A 6,942-nucleotide genomic window follows, 5' to 3' on the forward strand; every position below is an offset into this window, starting at 1 on the left:
CAGGCTAGGGGGCCAGGGGTTGCTAGTGTCTCACATACATGCACAACACACACCTCTACATACATACATACATGTACACACTGACACATTGCAAACATGCAAGCACACCTACAGAGCAAACATGTGCGTGACTGTAGGGAAGGTCTGTGTACCCAGACCCACATACATGTGAGCCACAGATACACACAACCACACACACACCCCTCTCCCTGTCGGGGCCCCTAGGGAGACACAGAGCGGAAGGGCCCCAGATATCCTCTCCCTTTTAGCTGGTTCGAAGTTGGTAATCGCCACTCTGGGTGATGTAGCGTACCGAGGGCAGAGCTTCGTACCCACTCTTCTCAGTGATTTTCATGTATCGGACCTGCATCCTGGAGACCGTGAAGTAGGGGATCTCAAACTCGACCCCGATGGGAGGTCGGCCTTCCAGCTCCTCCTTTTCCATGCTGGGCAGGCCGAAGTGAGCTCGCATCAGATACTCCTTGCCACCCTGTGCCCACCGCTCACCGGGAAGGATTTAATGCTCCAAATGACCACGTTCTTCTCGGGCACGCACTTGGCGCTGCCCACGCTGGTCTTGAAGCTAGGGGAGTCGGCGTCGCTGGGCACGGGCACGGAGATCTCCACGCTGTTGGCCACCGACTGCTTCTTAAACTGGCCCTTGGCCTTAACTATGATTTCCACGCGGCTGTGGGAAAAATTCTCAATGACAGACTCGATCCAGATGAGCGGCTTCACCTGCGTGTTGAGGCGGTAGGACATGAGTTTGCAGTCGCCATCGGGCGGGTTGAAGGAGATGGTGCGGTCGTTGTCGAAGCGCGAGAGCCGCACACACTGGTGGAACTTCACGTCCTCCAGCTCCACCGACTTGTTCTTGCTGCGGCCAGTGAGCTCGAAGAGCACGCTGTCGTTGAGGCCCAGCCGCAGCTCAGGCATGCCCGACAGGAAGACCTTGAGTTTGATGCTGCCCACCACCTCCCTGAGCAGCACGCTCCCATTGGCGCTGACCAGAGGTTCACCGACTAGATGATGTCTATGAACACCTTGTTCTTGTACTTGAGGCCCTTGGAGCGCCAGGACATGGCGTTGGTCACGGTAGGTGGCACCCGCGACCTGCCCGTCTCCAACTTGTTGCCCTGCTGCGTGATGTACTCCTGCAGGATCTTGCTGTCCATGGTCTGCGAGAAGCCGAAGTCCGTGAGCTCATCCAGCAGCTCCTAGACGATGACGAAGTTGTCGCGAATGCGTTCCTGCTCCAGCTCCTTGAAGTACTCGCCGAAGACCTCCACCGTCTTATAAAGGAAGTGCAGGCCCCAGTCTCCCAAGGATTAACTCCACAGCTTAGCTTGTTTCTCAGAGCATAACAGGATTGGCAATTTTGGCCTGATACATCTAGCCACTGGCTTAACCGCAAGTTCCTGCTTCCTATTTGTCAAGTTATCTGCCAGGGGATTGGATAAAACTCAAGGGATTTAGGGTGGCCACTAGAGGATTGGATAAACACTGGGAGGAACTCAAGGGATTTAGGGTGGCCACTACTGGGAGGAACTCGAAGGATTTAGGGTGGCCACTTGAGGACTGGATAAACACTGGGAGGAGCTAAGCAGAGTATAAAAGAAAGCCTGGAGTTTCAATAAAGATCAATCTGTCATCGATCGGCATTCGGTGTACTGCATGTTATCTTGTGTTGTCTCTCTGCGTATTGTCTGTGTTGTAACCCTAGTCCCTCCGCTCGGCTTGGGGTACGTGGCGACATGGGCGTTGCCAACATCTGGAGGTCCCACCGAGATTGAGAAAGAGAGGATACGACGAAGGGTCGTCCCGGGAGTCTGGCCAGCTGATTCAGGTAAGTGGGACGTATTGTAAGTCTCTCCTAAACTGGTAGGCGAGGGAGTTTCATTTTGAAATATAGTCAGGTTTTAGTTTTATTTTGAAATACAGTTAGGTTTTAGACTTTTTTTGAAATATAACTAGGTTTTAGATTTTCTTTTGTAAGTTTTTGATTTATTTAGAAGTATAATTAGGTTTTAGATTTATTTTGAAGTATAGTTAGGTCTTGGTGTTTAATTTATCCGGTGGAAAGGATGATAAAATGGGTTCTGCCTTCTCCCGGGATAAATTGGCCACCGAGCTTGAAGAACTTCTACATCAACTGGGGATGCCAGTTAAATTTAAAATTATTAGAAATTTTGTTAAAACCATTCAATCTAGCAGTCCTTGGTTTATTGTTTCAGGCAACTTGAATATTCCTGATTGGGAACAGGTTAAGGCCAATTTACAATCCTGTTTACAAAAAGACCCAGATAATTTCCCCATTGTTAACTTTTCTTTGTGGCGCTTAGTCCGTGATTCATTATTTACTGATAAAGTGAAAGTTGAGAGACAGTTAAGAGAAGTACAGACTACTTTTGAAGCAATCCAGGGGTGGGAAGTTTTACGGTCCTTGGAAGCCTGGAATGAGGCAGCCTCGAGTGAGACCACCCGGAGTGAGACCTCTTCTTTAGAGGAGAGTGAGGTCTCTTCTTTAAAGGAGACCGAAGCCTGTTCTTCAGATGAGAACAAGGCCTCTTCCTCATAAGAGAGTGAGGACAAACGAGATGAGGAGGTTTTCTTAAAGCGGAAAATTAAGGATAAAGAGAAGGTTTTCTTAAAGCGGAAAAATAGGGCCATTAAAAGAAAGTTAAAGAAAGCAGGAATAGGTGCACGTTCCTCTGGCAAATTGTCCAGTTCAAGACCACCACCATATGCCCCTAATTTTGTGACCCCTACTGCTCCTCCTGAGGAGGAAGCCACGGGCCATTCACCCAATAATTACCCCACGTGGCCATGGAGTGACGGCCTCACTGATCAGCCGATGGGTGGGGTTCGATGCTTCCCTGTAATAGAGGTCCCAGTTCGAGGAGGTCCCCCTCGCCGGGAGCATCAGCCCCTTCAATTTAAAGACCTCAAAAATGTAAAGCAGGCTGTTAAAGATTATGGTGCCCAGGCACCCTTTACTCTTGCACTCATAGAATCCTTTTCGAGTTTGAATCTTACTCCTAGTGATTGGATGCAATTGTGCCGCTCTGCTCTCGATGGTGGCGACTTTCTCCTATGGAGAGGGGATTTTCAAGATAGGTGCAGATTTTTTGCTGAGCAGAACGCGGCTGGGGGACATGCAGATCGAAGCCTTGAAATGCTTACTGGCACTGGACCTTTTGAGGGCATCCAACAACAAGTTAATTATGACCTAGGAGTTTATGCTCAGATAGCAAATGCAGCCCTTGGAGCCTGGAAGGCCTTACCTAACGCTAATACAGGAGACCAACTTTCCAAGGTCTTGCAAGGCCCTACAGAACCTTTTCAAGAATTTGTGGACCGCATTATGCAGGTTGCTACTAAGATCTTTGGTAACGTGGAACCAGCAATGCCAGTAATTAAGCATATAGCCTTTGAGAATGCTAATAAATATTGCCAGGATGCTCTCAGGTCCCACAGAGATAAGTCTCTGCATGATTATCTCAAAATTTGCAGACATATTGACTCCACCCATGCCCTTGGGCAAGTGATAGCAGTTGCTGTTCAACACCCTCAGCCCCACCCTAGGGCGCCTCCCAAAACCTGTTTCAGATGTGGACAGCCTGGACATTTTAAAAAACAGTGCCCCAAAATTCCGCGAAGATCACCCCCGCAATCCTTGCAGGCCCCAGATCTTTGTCCAAGATGCCGTAAAGGCTATCATTGGAGCAGTGATTGTAGGTCCAGATATGATGCCCAAGGCAATCCCCTATTGGGAAACGGGGTCAGGGGCCTGCTCCGGGCCCCCCAACCTCAGGTGTACGGAGCCCAGCAGACACCTGTAACTTCCGGAACACCGCAGACTCCTTTCAGAGTCCCTCTCCCATGACGAGGAACACCGACATTTCAACCCTCCTCAGAGCAACACCAGGTAGCGCAGGATTGGACCTCTGTGCCACCTCTGGAGAGGTATTGACCCTGCTCCTGGGACCCCAACGGATAAAAACAGGAATCAGGGGCCCCTTACCTAAGAATACCTTGGGTCTGATCCTAGGAAGAAGTAGTGCTACTATGCATGGAATCAGAGTACTCCCAGGAGTGATAGATGAGGATACCCCCGCAGAGATAGAAGTCATGGCAGAATCAGCCAAAGGCACTATAATCATTCCACCAGGAGCTAGATTTGCCCAGCTGATCTTGATCCCCAAGGTTCCAACTGACAACCCCATTCTTAAGAGAGATAGACAAGGAGGATTTGGACATTCTGGCCCCTTGGCATGTTGGGTCTCCGACATGCAAACCCGACCCACCTTACAGTTAGAGATAGAAGGGAGAAAATTCACAGGTTTACTTGATACCGGGGCTGATAGTACAGTTATATCCCAGGCACAGTGGCCAAGTTCCTGGCCATTAGAGGCCACCCCAACCGTTCTCCAAGGGATAGGAACTTCTCAGCCACAGAAAAGCGCCAGGATGTTAAGGTGGAAGGATCAAGAGGGGAATTTAGGAGTTTTCCAGCCGTATGTCTTACCACATATTCTTATCAATCTGTGGGGACGAGATTTGTTGAGTGCCATGAATGTTGCATTGACCTCTCAGCCTGTGCCAAATATGCTTAATAGACAGGGATACTTTCCTGGAAAAGGTTTGGGCAGACATCTTCAAGGTGACCCCCAACCAGTCTGTGACACGGTTAAAAATTAGAGGCTGCAATTGAATTGGTAAAGGAACAGCTTGAGAGAAATTAAAAGAAACCCATTGTTTACAGGCCTTTGCCTATATTTTAATATAACTCACAAAACAGGCATACCTTATAATCCTCAGGGTCAAGCCATTGTTGAACGTGCCAACCGCACCCTTAAAGTTTATTTAGAAAAATAAAGAAGGGGGATGTGGCTGAGCATTGCAGCTCACCCCATTCCTTACTGGCATCTGCCATCTGTGTGTTAAATTTTTTAACTGTCACTAATGATGTAGCTCCTGCAGAGCGCCATTGGCTTCGCCCTGCTAATGAGAATAAAGGCCAAGTAAAATGGAAAGATCTGGCCACAAATAAATGGCGAGGACCAGATCCAGTACTAACGTGGGGGCGAGGCTCCGTTTGTGTTCTTCCCCAGGATGAAGAAACACCTAGATGGGTTCCCAAGAGACTTACACGGCAAATCTCCTTGGCTCCAACTCAGCATGATCCCACTCCTAATGATGTTCTTGCAGGATAGGAGACCCTGACAGCAGTGGTGCAACTTCCTGGTATCCTGCCCATGGGAAACGCAGATCTCCAGCTGCTCCCCGATTTACCATCATATATGTGTTACCCCTGTGAAATGGCATTTAACTGGCAGCATGGATGTTTTAGGAACAAAGCGGAATCTTGGCCATGGGGCTGATGGTCATAGCCATGATTGCAGTACTGTTTACTCTTCTTTGCCGCCTATGCAGGCAACAAGCCTGGGAGCAGGTCATTATTTGACAAACCATGATGGATTTAGCTGTGGAAAATCCTAGCGCTCAAGTTTGGTTGAACATGGTGTGATGGGCAGCCAGAGACGGGTAAGATCTGGCAGCGCTGATGACCAACCTAAGACAGGGATTCCCCAGGTGGGGTTCCCCATGACGGGTAAGGTGTCAACTGACTGTTGGACAACCTAAGACAGGCGTCCATTAAAAAAACAAAAAAAGGGGGACATGTAGGCCCCGGTCTCCCAAGGATTAACTCCACAGCTTAGCTTGTTTCTCAGAGCATAACAGGATTGGCAATTTTGGCCTGATACATCTAGCCACTGGCTTAACCGCAAGTTCCTGCTTCCTATTTGTCAAGTTATCTGCCAGGGGATTGGATAAAACTCAAGGGATTTAGGGTGGCCACTAGAGGATTGGATAAACACTGGGAGGAACTCAAGGGATTTAGGGTGGCCACTACTGGGAGGAACTCGAAGGATTTAGGGTGGCCACTTGAGGACTGGATAAACACTGGGAGGAGCTAAGCAGAGTATAAAAGAAAGCCTGGAGTTTCAATAAAGATCAATCTGTCATCGATCGGCATTCGGTGTACTGCATGTTATCTTGTGTTGTCTCTCTGCGTATTGTCTGTGTTGTAACCCTAGTCCCTCCACTCGGCTTGGGGTACGTGGCGACATGGGCTTTGCCAACAAGGAAGGAATACACCAGCGAGGCGTTGGCGTTCCTCAGCGTGGTGGCCACCAAGTACACATTGCTGTGTTTGATCCACAGGAAGTGGACCCAGCCGTGGCTCAGCAGTGGGGCCAGGGAGCCCTCTTTCTCATGTTGCATGAGCAAGGGCATGAAATAGTCGATCTCGCTCATGGGCACGTCATCCTTGTAGCTGCAGCTAATCAGAGGCTTGCCCTTGACGTCCAGGATGAAGACAGCTGAGACCAACATGGTGGCGGCGGGGGGGTTTGGGAGCTCCGGCCTGAAATATGCATTTTAAGTAGTGATTCCACTTAGGCAAGTGTAATAATTTAACAATTTAATAACATGATGGACCGAATGGCATGTTAAATAAATAATCGAAACTTTAAAACCTGCATCTCTCTATCAGACACTGATGTTGCTGTCGTGACGTGAGAATTTCCAATGGAAGTTTTTGATTCCACTCTTACACTTTCCAGTCTGGATCACATCTTATCTTCTAATACTCTCCTTATGCATGTTCAGCTCATGAAGAGAAGTACTGTATCTTGTTCATTGCTTTTTCCCTTGATGTCTGAGGCAGATACTAGCGCCTAACACCTGCTGCTTCTCTTATGCTGACAGGAATTGAGTAGAATGCAGTTTTCACTGATTGATGCATTTCTGCATTTACAAAGAAAATAGTAGCAAAGCAATCAAACAAGTTGATGTGGAAATGAAGCCAAAGGTGAGACCACCAGGCTCAGGGACACAGAAGCATTAGATTCACAGTGATAAGGAAGATGAAAAAGT

At 48.5% G+C, this 6,942-nt stretch overlaps 1 pseudogene; it reads right to left on the reverse strand.

Moving 5' to 3' along the window:
- Positions 1–234: 234 nt before the first annotated feature.
- LOC101520347 (AP-1 complex subunit mu-2-like) lies at positions 235–6,399 on the reverse strand (annotated as a pseudogene).
- Positions 6,400–6,942: the final 543 nt, after the last annotated feature.

The sequence above is a fragment of the Ochotona princeps genome, chromosome 3, assembly GCF_030435755.1.
Source record: "Ochotona princeps isolate mOchPri1 chromosome 3, mOchPri1.hap1, whole genome shotgun sequence".
Taxonomy (NCBI): domain Eukaryota; kingdom Metazoa; phylum Chordata; class Mammalia; order Lagomorpha; family Ochotonidae; genus Ochotona; species Ochotona princeps.